Source organism: Trachypithecus francoisi, unplaced genomic scaffold, assembly GCF_009764315.1.
Source record: "Trachypithecus francoisi isolate TF-2019V2 unplaced genomic scaffold, Tfra_2.0 Lachesis_group21, whole genome shotgun sequence".
In the NCBI taxonomy this organism is placed as follows: domain Eukaryota; kingdom Metazoa; phylum Chordata; class Mammalia; order Primates; family Cercopithecidae; genus Trachypithecus; species Trachypithecus francoisi.
Genome location: NW_022681467.1, coordinates 41036469 through 41049286, shown reverse-complemented (window position 1 = coordinate 41049286; position 12818 = coordinate 41036469). Strand labels below are relative to the sequence as shown.

Below are 12818 nucleotides of genomic sequence, written 5' to 3'. Positions count from 1 at the left end.
CGCACACACACACACACACACACACACACACACACACCCCATTCATACTTAGATAATTTAGATAATTGAGATATACCAATTAACCTAATGTGCACATCTCTGGGATGTGGGAGGAAATTGGAGTACCCAGAGAAAACCCACACAGACATGGGGAGAATGTACAAACTCTACACAGACAGTGGCCATGGCTGGGAATCAGTTGGTTGTTGTTTTTTTTGTTTGATTGTCTGTTTTTCTTGTCAACATTATAAAGAAATGACATTAAACAGGCCGGGCGCGGTGGCTCAAGCCTGTAATCCCAGCACTTTGGGAGGCCGAGACGGGCGGATCACGAGGTCAGGAGATCGAGACCATCCTGGCTAACACGGTGAAACCCCGTCTCTACTAAAAAATACAAAAAACTAGCCGGGCGAGATGGCGGCGCCTGTAGTCCCAACTATTCGGGAGGCTGAGGCAGGAGAATGGCGTGAACCCGGCAGGCGGAGCTTGCAGTGAGCTGAGATCCGGCCAACTGCACTCCAGCCTGGGCGACAGAGTGAGACTCCGTCTCAAAAAAAATAAAAAATAAGAAATGACATTAAACAAAATAACATTATTTCAGGACCTGCTGTACCGTAAAAGAATGGCTAAAGGAAGTTCTCCAAACATTAAGGAAATGATGAAAGAAGAAAACCTGAAATTTCAGGAGTGAAGAAAGAACAATGGAAATAATAAAAATATGGATAAATATGAGCTATCCTTCTTCACTTGCATTTTCTAAGTTATGTATGAGGGCTAAAACAGAAATTATAACATTGTCTGATGAGGATTCAATTTATGTAATGAAGAGATTTAAGACAATTACATTATGAAAGGAGAAGGGTAAAGGGACTAAATAGAGGTCAGGCTTCTATCCCTCAATCAAAGTGGCAAAAGTGTCGACACCAGTAGATGGTCATAGATTATGTTATGTATGATGTAATATGGAAGGCAGCCACTAAAAAACCTACACAAAGAGATACACTTAAAAAAAAAAAAACCTCACCATAGGTAAATAAAAATGAAATTCTAAAAACTGTTTAACCCATAGGAAGAGTAGAGAAACAGAAGAATGAAAAGCAGAGGGAACAAAAAGAAAACAATCAAATGGCAGGCTTAAATCCTAACAAATAATTACATTAACTGCAAATGGTCTATACATATAATTTATAACTCTGAGACTGGCAAAATGGAGTGAAAAAAATGACCCAAAGTAAGCTCTCTATAAGAAACTCACTTCAAATATGACATAGGTAGATTGAACATAAAAGGATGAAAAAAAGACACACCATAGAAAGATTAATTAAAAGAAAGCAGAGTTGGCAATTTCAATATCAGATAAAATAGACTGCTGAGCCAAGAAAATCACCAGGGCCAAAAAAAGACATTGCATAATAATAATAACAGGGCCAAATCACAAAGAAGACGTAGCAATCATACATGTGTATGTACCAAGCAACAGATCTTCAAAATCTATGAAACAAAAATTGATAGAACTGAAAAAAAAAAAGTAGACATCCACTATTAAAGTTGGAGACTTCAACACATCTCTCTCAACACTTGATAGAAATACTACACAGGAGACTGGGCGTGGTGGCTCACGCCTGTAATCCCAACATTTCGGGAGGCCAAGGCAGGTGGATCACCTGAGGTCAGGAGTTCAAGACCAGCCTGGCCAATATGGTGAAATCCCATTTCTACTAAATATAAAAATTAGCCGGGTGTGGTGGTGGGTGCCTGTAATTCCAGCTACTCAGGAGGCTGAGGCAGAAGAATTGCTTGAACCCAGGATGGGGAGGCTGCAGTGAGCCGAGATTGTGCCACTGCACTCCAGCCTGGGCAACAGAGCGAGACTCTGTCAAAAAAAGAAAACAAACACTAGACAGGAAAGCAACAAGGATGTATAAGAACTTTAAAAAAACCATCAACCAAAAGAATCTAATTAACATTTAGAGAATACTTCACACAACAATAACAAGATTCACATTCTTTTGAAATGCCTATGGAACACTCACCAAGACCGTATCTTAAGTCACAAAATAAAAGTCAACTAAAAAAAATGTTTTTAAAGAGACAGGGTCTTGCTCTGTTGCCCAGGCTGGAGTACAGTGGTGATGATCATGGCTCACTGCAGCCTTCAACTCCTATCCTCAAGCGATCCTCTTGCCATGGCATCCAAGAGACATGGGATTACAGGCATGAACCCCTGTACCCGGCCTCAAGGAATTTTAAAAAATCAAAATCGCACAGCTTATGTTCTCAGATCACAATGAAATTAAACTAGAAATCAATAACAAAAAGATAATAGGTAAGTCTCCAAACATATGGAAATTAAACACTGCATTTCTGAATAATACGTGAGTCAAGAGGTGCAGTTGTGCACTGGGTCACCAAGATGACTCCCCCAAAGTATACTCCATCACACCTGGCCCCTCTGCCCACGACCCTCAATCCAGCTGAATATGACATATCTCCACAAACTGCAACCTGAGCAGTTGGCCATAAATCTGGGTTTAAACAGGGGTACTTATTCAGCACAGTGACCCTAACCAATGATGATTCATCAAGGGCTCATCAAAGATCTTGGCTTAATTTGTTGGACTTGTGTAAGATCAGCAAATGTCTATCCCAATTTCAGACCCATTATCAAATACTCGTCCAGTAGCTCTATGTGGAATCGGATCCGTCTTTTTCTGGTGGTGTTTTCAAAACTGTTAGGGATAGGAAAGAAAAGCTTATCCAGGAAGAAAAAATGGGTCAAACATTTAACATCTCATATTAAGTCTAGTAATGATGACTATATGTATTCCTGCTTAAATACACTTCTATTAATCCAAAAATCCCACCACATTTCTAAATAATACATGTGGGCTGGACTCAGTGGCTCACACCTGTAATCTAACTTTAGGAGGCCAAGGCCGGTAGATCACCTGAGGTCAGGTGTTCGAGACCAGCATGGCCAAAATGGTGAAACCCTGTCTCTACTAAAAGTACAAAATTACCCAGGTGTGGTAGCATGCGCCTGTAATCCCAGCTACTCCAGAGGCTAAGGCAGGAGAATCACTTGAACCCAGAAGGCGGAGGTTGCAGTGATCCAAGATCACGCCACTGCACTCCAGCCTGGGCAACAGAGTGAGGCTCCATCTCAAAAACAAACAAACAAATTTCTAATACTGGTAATTTGTATCTTCTTTATATTTTTTTAAAAAATGGTTAACCTGGCTAGAGATCTGTTAATTTTATTCATAATTCAAAGAGCCAGCTTTTGGTTTCACTGATTTTCTCTATCATCTTCCGGTTTTCAATTTCATTGATTTCTGCTTTGATTTTTATTCTTTCCTTCTACTTACTTTAAGCTTAAATTGTTCTTTCTCTAGTTTCTTCTTTCTGAAGCTTAGATTGATTTTAGGTCTTTCTTCTCTAATATATGCATTTAATGCTATAAATTTTCCTCTAAGTATGGCTTTTGCTGCATCCCACAAATTTGGTAAACTATATTTTTCATTTTAATTTAGTTAAAAATATTTTAAAGTTCTCTTGAGACTTACTTTGATCCACGTGTTACCTACTAGTGTGTTGTTTATTCTATAAATCCCTTGGGGATTTTCCAGCTCTCTGTTATTGGTTTCTAGTTTAATTCCACTGTGGTTTGAGAACATATTTTGTATGATTCTATTATTTTACATTTGTTCAACTGTATTTTGTGGCCCAGAATGTACTATCTCTTGAATGTTTCATGTAAGCTAGATATGAATGTATATTCTATTATTGTTGGACGGAGTGCTCTATAAATGCCAGTAGATCAAGCTGATTGATGGTGGTATTCAGATCAAATATATACTTACTGATTTTTCTGCCTACTTGATTTATCAATTATTGAAAGAGGGTTGTTGAAGTCTTCAACTATAATGGGATTTGTCTATTTCTCCTTGGAGTTCTACCAGTTTTTGCATCATATATTTTGGTACTCCATTGTTAGTGACATACACATTATAGGTTGTATGTTTCCTTGGAGAATGGACCCTTTATTATTATTTAATGCCTCTCTTTATCCCTGATAGAGTACCTTGTTCTGAAGTCTGCTTTGCCTGAAATTAACACAGCTACTCCAGCTTTCTTATGATTAGTGTTAGCATGATATACTGTTCTCCATCCCTTTATTTCTAGATTATCTGTCTCTTTATATTTAAAGTGTGGTTTTTTAAAGGCAACATATATTTGGGTCTTGTATTTTTTACACACTTTGACAAGCTCAGTCTTTTAATTGGTATATGTAGGCCATTCACATTTAAAGTGATTATTGATACAATTGGTTTTATATGTATCATGTTTATCATTTTTTAAAATTTGTTGTGCTTGTTCTTTGTCTCTTTTTCTTTCTTCCCTTTTCCCCCCACCTTTCTGGTTTCAATTGAGCTTTTTATATGACTCCATTTTCTCTTCTCTCTTAGCCTATAATTATACTTTTAAAAACTTTTTAAGTGGTTCCCGTAAAGTCTGTAATACACATTTATAACTAAATTAAGTCCACTTTCAAATAACACTATACCACTTCAAAGGCAGTGCAGATACCATAAAACATTGACCCATATTCAATTGAATCCACTGATATATAAAACAAATTATACACCAAAATTAAGTGGGGTTATTCAGGGGTGCTAGTCTGGTCCAATATTCAAATTAAATTAACATAATCTACCATACTAATGAACCAAGGGGACAAAAACCACATGATCATATCAATTGATAAAGAAAAATCATTAGAGAAAATTCAATATCCATTCAGGATAAAACCTCTCAACAAACTAGGAATGGAAGATAACTCTAAACTTGATAAAGGCACATACAAAAAAGTATGTCTAACATCATACTTTATGGGGAAAGATTGGATGCTTTCCCCTCAAGATAAAAAATAAGGCAAGAACGTTTGCTCCCACCACTTTTATTCAATGTAGTGCTGGAAGTCTTAGTACAATAAGAGAAGAAAAGGAAATAAAAGACATACAAATTTAGAAAGAAAATATTTGCTAATCACAAATCTTACACAGGACTCATATCTAGAATATATAAAGAACTTTCAAAACTCAAAAGTAAAAATACAAACAAACAGGCTGGGCACAGTGGCTCACACCTGTAATTTCAGTGCTTTGGAGGCCGAGGTGGGAAGATGGCTTGGGCCAAGAGAATTCAAAACCATTCTGGGCAACACAGCAAGACCCTGTCTCAAAAGAAAAAAAAATTAGCTGGGCATGGTGGTGAGCGCTGGTAGTCCTAGCTACTTGGTAGGATCACTTGGGTCCAGGATTTCAAGGCTTCAGTGAGCTATGATCATGCCACTGCACTCTAACCTGGGCAACAGAGCAAGACTCTTTTTCCAGAACAAACATCCAAACAGTCTAATTAGAAAATGGGCAAAAGAGGTGAACAGATATTTCACCAAAGAGGATATAGAGATGGTAGATAAGCACATTAAAATTGTTTGTTTTTGTTTGTTTTTTTTGTTTTGAGTCTTGCTCTGTCATCCAGGCTGGAGTGCAGTGGCGCAATCTTGGCTCCCTGCAACCTCCACCTCCTGGGTTTAAGCGATTCTTCTCCTTCAGCTTCCCAAGTAGCTGGGATTACAGGCACCTGCCACATACCCAGCTAATTTTTGTATTTTTAGTAGAGACAGGGTTTCACCATGTTGACCAGGCTGGTCTCGAACTCCTGACCTCAAGTGATCCACCCGCCTCAGCCTCCCAAAGTGCTGGGATTATAGGCATGAACCACCGCGCCCAGCCTAAAATGTATTAAACATCAATAGCCATCAGGGTAATGCAAATTAAAACTATGGTAAGATATCATTACACACCTATTAAAACAGCTAAAATAAAATAGTGACCATTCTAAAAGTAAGTCAAAATGCAGAGAAGCTGTATCAATGTATGAACATTGCTGATGTTCTGGAAAATTGTCTGGCAGCAGTCATACGCCTTGAAGTTTATTCCAGAGAAATGAAAATTATGTGTGGAGACAAAAACCTGCATAATAGCCCTAAATTGGAAACAAACATTCTTCAATGGGTGAAGGACCAAACTGTGTTATATGTAATTGCACTCAGCAAAAAAGGGACAAACTACTGATACAACTTGAGTGGATATAAAGGGCATTATATGGAAAAGCCAGTACAAAAGCCAATCTTGAAAGGTTACATACTATAATTCCATATATATAACATTTTCAAAATGACAACATTATAGCGATGAAGTGGAATTTTTAGTGATTGGGTTGAGAGGAAGGAGGGGTGACTGTGTCTATGAATAGCATGAGGAAGCCTTGGGATAACAGAACAGTTCTATACTTGATTGTGATGGTGGCTACATGAATTTATACGTGGTTCTGATATTATACCAAAGGTATGTAAGATTTTCCCACCCATTGGAGGAAAATGATCAAAGGGTACACAAAACCTCTATGTATTTTTTTTTTAACTTTCTGTGATTTTTAAAGTACTATTGATACATGCGATAACTTGGATCTCAAGAGCATTATGCTGAGTGAAAAAAGCCAACTTCAAAAGGTCACATACTGTATGATTCCACTCATATAACATGTTTAATACCTTCACTTGCTTTTATTCATATACTATTATTGAAATGACAACAATTATAGAGTGGATAACAAATTAGTGGCTTCAGGCTGGGCGCGGTGGCTCACGCCTGTAATCCCAGCACTTTGGAAGGCCAAAGCGGGTGGATTACCTGAGGTTGGGAGATCGAGACCATCCTGGCTAACATGGTGAAACCCTGTCACTACTATAAATACAAGAGATTAGCCAGGCATGGTGGCACATGCCTGTGGTCCCCGCTATTCGGGGGGCTGAGGCAGGACAATCACTTGAACCCAGGAGGTGGAGGGTGCAGTGAGCCGAGATCATGCTACTGCACTCCAGCCTGGGCAACAGAGAGAGACTCTGTCTCAAAAAACAAAGAAACAAACAAAATCCAAAAAACAAATTAGTGGTTTCCAGGGATTATGTACTGGATGGAGGGGAGAGGTATAGATGGCACAAGAGAGATCTTTTTGGTGATGAAACACACAAATTAGTGCATGTAAAACTGGTTCAATCTCAACGTGGTTTGTATATTGTACTACTGCCCATTTTCTGCTTTTGATATTGTACTAGTTTTGTCTGGTGTTACCTCTGGAGGAAACTGGGTGAAAGGTACACAGGACCTTTCTATTTTTGCAACAATCGATACTCATTTCCAATTTTTAAAAAATCTTAAAAAGTGAAAAGAGGCCTTTGCATCCCCAAATTCTACTGGCAGGAAGCAAATTGAGAAAACAACTCAATGGCAAATGCACAGAAAAAGGAAGGAATGACTCAGAACGATGAATCCAAAGGGGAATCAAAATCCTAGTAGGATTTTATGTAGAAATCAGTACGTTGGCTTTAAAATTCAAAGGAGAGAGGTAGTCTTTTCAAAAAATCATGTTGGGGCTGGGCATGGTGGCTCACACCATGGAAGACGGAGGCAGGTGGATCACTTGAGGTCAGGAGTTCGAGACCAGCTTGGTAACATGGTGAAACTCTATCTCTACTAAAATATAAAAACTAGCCAGCTGTGTCGGCACGCATCTGTAATACCAGCTACTTGGGAGGCCGAGGCAGGAGAATCACTTGAACCCGGGAGGCAGAGGTTGCAGTGAGCTAAGAGTGTAACACTGCACTCTAGCCTGGGCAACAGAGAGAGACTGTCTCAGAGCAAAAACAAAACAAAACAAAATCCTGTTGAAATAACTGGATGTCCATAAGCAAAAGAAGAACCTTAATCCATACCTTAGACTATACGCAAAAGTTAAACAAAATATAGGTCAAATATCTAAATTTTAAAAACTAAAATTATAAAATGCATAGAAGAAAATATAGGCGTAAGCCTCTGTGACTTCAGGTTAGGCAAATATTTCTTAGATATGACACCAAAAGCACAGCCCATTTAAAAAAGTGATAGATTGGACTTCATCAAAATTAAGAATCTGTTCTTAAATAGATAGTTAAGAAAATGAAAAGATAAACCACAGGCTAGTGGAAAATACTGGCAAGTCATATATCTGATAAAGAGATCCAGAATTAGTGAAGAACTCTTAACACAGTTATATTTAAAATAAGTAACTTAAAAATGGGCAAAAGACTTGAACAAAAACTTCATCAAAAAAGACAGATGGCAAATAAATACATGAAAATATGTTCAACATTATTAGTCATTGGGGAAATGCAAACTAACACTACTATAAGATATGATGACATACCTACTAGAGTGGCTAAAAACAAAACAAACAAATAAAAATCCAGCAGTACAAAATACTGCCAAGAATGTGAGTCAACTAGACCTCGAATATATTGCTGGTGGAAATATAAAATGGTAAAGCCACTTTGGAAAATTCTGGCAATATCTTCTAAAGTTAAACATATAATTACCATATGATCCAGTAATTGCACTCCTAAGTATGTACCCAAGTGAAATAAAAACTTGTAATCCCACAAAAACCTGTACACAAATGTATTTAGTAACTTTATTCATAATCACTGAAAACCAGAAACTAGCCCAGATGTCCTTTAATGATTACATATACAAACTGTAGCATATTTATAGAATGAAATACTACTTAACAATGAAAAAAACTCCAAATTATTGACACACCCAACATGTGCAAATCTTAAGTGAAAGAAATCCAGATTCAAAGGGCTGCATACCATATGATTCCACCTATATGGTGTTTTGGAAAAGGCAAAGCTATGGAGACTGAAAACACACATCAGTTTGTTGCCAAAGCTGGGAGTCGGAAGAGGAGTTAACTACAAAGAGGTGGCTTGAGGGAACTTAGGGGGGTTATGAAGCCATTCCATATATTGACTGTGGTATTCTACGCTAGAACGCATTTATCAAAACTTAAAGAACTGTATACTAAAAAAGGTAAATTTTACTATATATAAAATATACCCCAGTAAACCTAACTAAAGAAATTAAAGAACAAAGTATGAGAGGAAACAAGAGTGGAACCTCCCCCTCCCACCCATTAAGATGGCTACTATCAAAGAAACAGAAAATACCAAGTGTTGGCAAGGATATAGAGAAACTGGAATCCTTGTACATGGTTGGTGGAGATGTAAAATGGTATAGCCACTGCGAAAACCAATATGGTGGTTCCTCAAAACATTAAAAAGAGAATTACCGTATGATTCAGCACTTCCATAGTTCCACTTCTAGGTATTACACAAAAGCTGAAAGCAAGGCCTTGAAGAGATGTTTGTATATCCTTGTTCACAGTAGCATTATTCACAATAGCTAACAGGCAGAAGAAACTCAAATGTCCACCAATGAATGAACAGAGAAAGAAAATGTGGCCTATACTTACAATGGAATATTATTCAGCCTTAAAAAGAGAAGGAATTGGTTGGGCACAGTGGCTCACATCTGTAATCCCAGCACTTTAGGAGGCTGGGGCGGGCAGATCACAAGGTCAGGAGATTGAGACCATACTGGCTAACACGGTGAAACCCCATCTCTACTAAAAATACAAAAAAGTAGCCAGGCATGGTGGGGGGTGCCTGTAGTCCCAGCTACTCGGGAGGCTGAGGCAGGAGAATGGCATGAACCCGGGAGGCGGAGGTTGCAGTGAGCCGAGATCGTACCACTGCACTCCAGTCTGGGCGACAGAGCGAGACTCCATCTCAAAAAAAAAAAAAAAAAAGAAAGAAAAAAGAGAAGGAATTTTTTTGTTTTTGTTTTTTTTGAGACGGAGTTTCGTTTTTTGCCCAGGCTGGAGTGCAGTGACGCAATCTCGGCTCACTGCAACCTCCACCTGCCAAGTTCAAGTGATTCTCCTGCCTCAGCCTCCCAAGTAGCTGGGATTATAGGTGTCCACCACTACACCTAGCTATTTTTGGTACTTTTAGTAGAGACGGGGCTTCACCATGTTGGCCAGGCTGGTCTCGAACTCCTGACCTCAGGTGATCCACCTGTCTTGGCCTCCCCAAAGTGCTAGGATTACAGGCTTGAGCCACTGTGCCTGGCCAAGAGAAGGAAATTCTGACACATGCTACAACATGGAAGACATGTTAAGTGAAATAAGGTAGTCACAAAAAAAGACAAATATTGTATTATTCTACTTATATGAGGTTCCTAGAGTAGTCAAATTTATAGGGACAGGAAGTAGAACGGTGGTTGCCACGGGCTGGGGGAGGTAAAATGGGCAGTTATTATTTAATGGATACAGAGATCCAATTCCATAGGATAAAAAAGTTTAAAGATGGATATCCATGATGGTTGTACAAAGAGAAGGTACTTAATGTCACTTAACTACTTTTTTAAATGGTTAGGGCTGAGTGCGATGGCTCATGCCTATAATCCCAGCACTTTGGGAGGCCGAGGTAGGTAGATCACTTGAGGTCAGGAGTTCGAAACCAGCCTGGCCAACATGGTGAAACCCAGTCTCTACTAATAATACAAAAATTAGCTGGGTATGGTGATGTGGGCCTGTAGTCCCAGCTACTGCGGAGGCTGAGGCACAAGAATCACTTGAACTCAGGAGGTGAAGGTTGTGGTGAGCCAAGATTGCACCACTGCACTCCAGCCTGGGCGACAGAGTGAAACTATGTCTCGAAAACAAAAACAAAAATGGTTAGAAGGTAAATTTCATGTTATCCATATCTTATTACACCATATATTTTTTTAAAAAGAGTGGAGGTTTTCACTCAACAGCCCTGGACTTAGTCCCCAAGGCTTACCAGCTGTGTGTTATTGGGTAGGTCTCTTTACCCACTTCTCCAGTTTTCGCCCCCGCCACTCTTGGCCCCTACTTTCTATTCCAGCAACATCCAACATACGACATAATTCCATTCCACACTCACATTCTTTAAATTCCCTCTTTTGAGAAAGCTCTGCCCACCTCCCCCGACCTGCCCCATACCCCTATGCTTGGCCAACTCATCCTTCATTCCTCCTCACCTTCTCTAGGAAGAGTCCCTGACGTCCTCAGGCTGGGTTGGGAGGCTCCACCTCTGTGCTCTCACAACCCTCAGTATTAGCCGTATCATAGACAATGCTATTTATTTGATTTTTCAAAAAATACTTTTTGGGCAGCCACTGTCCACCAGGCACTGTTCTAGGATCTGGTGGCTAATCAATGAATAAAACAGACACAAATACCTGCCCTTGAGGAGTCTAGATTCTAGGGGTACCTATCCCCTTGGTCTGTGAACTCAGAGGCATGCTCTGCCTATAATGTTGCTGTCCCTCAGTGCCTAGCACACAGTGATTCCCCAGCCCTCGAAGCTCAGGAGATGAGTAGCGAGTATAGGTGATTCTGATACAGCCCGCCAGGCACCAGGGCCTCACAGCAGCATTGTTCAGTGAAGTCCAGTCGATCAGAGCTGAAATTGTGTGCAGGGAAGGGAATGTCCGAGCAGGCAGAGCAGCCAAGGAGTATGGGGGTAGACGGGAGAGAGAGAGGGTGTACCCTCTGTGTCTTCCTTGCCAAATCATCACATTGCTTTCTTCCCTAGGCCACAGCAGCAGTTTAACCCACTACCTAACCTTCACTCTAATAAGAAAGGATATTTATATGTGAGAATCTGTCCCACAGCCTAGGGTTGGCCCCTCACCCCTCCATTCAGAGCTAAGCACCCCCTGTGCACGTACATCTCTCCCCACTAGAAGTGGAAGGGTGTGGAGTGGGTCCCACATTTGATTGGTTATCCGATTGGCCTACTGAATGGGGTGGTGCCCACAAAAATGTTTTTCACAAGCTCTTCATACTATTCTGATGCAGCCAGCTGGGCACCAGGGATTCAGGGCAACCAGCGCCCTTTAAAGCCTGTTGTGATCTGCCTAATCCACCACAACTCCCTCTCTGCCTCATCTTCTCCTACCACCATTCATTCTCCTCTTCCCTCTCCCTCTCAGGTGTCTGCTCAAATCTCATCCTGTTGATGAATCTTTCCTAGACCACCTTTTAAATATACCAAACCCTCTACCTCTGCCCTCCCTATTCCCCTTACCCTGTTTGCTGTTCTCCAGGCACTTATTTCCATCTGACGTAGCATTGGCGTACTGAAGCTGACTCATAAGGGCTCACAAAAGTCTACTGTTACATTTCTAGGAATTCTGCAGGCTGGTTGTTAGGCATGGCCATCATTAAAATGTAATTTATGGCCGGGCGCGGTGGCTCAAGCCTGTAATCCCAGCACTTTGGGAGGCCGAGACGGGCGGATCACGAGGTCAGGAGATCAAGACCATCCTGGCTAACATGGTGAAACCCCATCTCTACTAAAAAAAAAAAAAAAAATGTAATTTATAGTAACTTCCAATTAAATACGTGACATTAAAAACAAAGGTGAAACATGCTTAAACTTGTCACTCTATTTTTTACTACCTTTTACTATTACCTATGTTCTTAGAATTCTTTATATCTGTATATCTGTACAGTAGAAATATATATAAATCTTATACAGATCTGAAAAAAGACCCCCCAAAAACAACAAAAAAGAGAAAACGTAAGCAAGTGTCCTGTCCATAGCTGTTCAATTGTAAATAACAAAAAGAATCTGAAAAAATACTTCCAGTATTCAAAAACTATGGTCCAATTCAGCAAATAGGTCAATGAAGTCATTGATAAATGAGTTAAATTTCAATATCTCTGTTGTTTCACTTTTTCACCTTCTTCTTACTATTTAGCGTAAATGAAAATACCAACATTAATGTTGGTATTATACTTGTTTATCCACTACAACCATAGGTTGGCTACAAATAGTAGGG

General features: G+C 39.7%; 1 protein-coding gene across 1 annotated transcript in view; it reads right to left on the bottom strand.

Moving 5' to 3' along the window:
• The window catches only part of SYS1 (SYS1 golgi trafficking protein), a 49668-nt gene that overhangs the window by 20957 nt on the left and 15893 nt on the right, over window positions 1–12818 (bottom strand). The gene's annotated exons all lie outside the window — the stretch shown is intronic.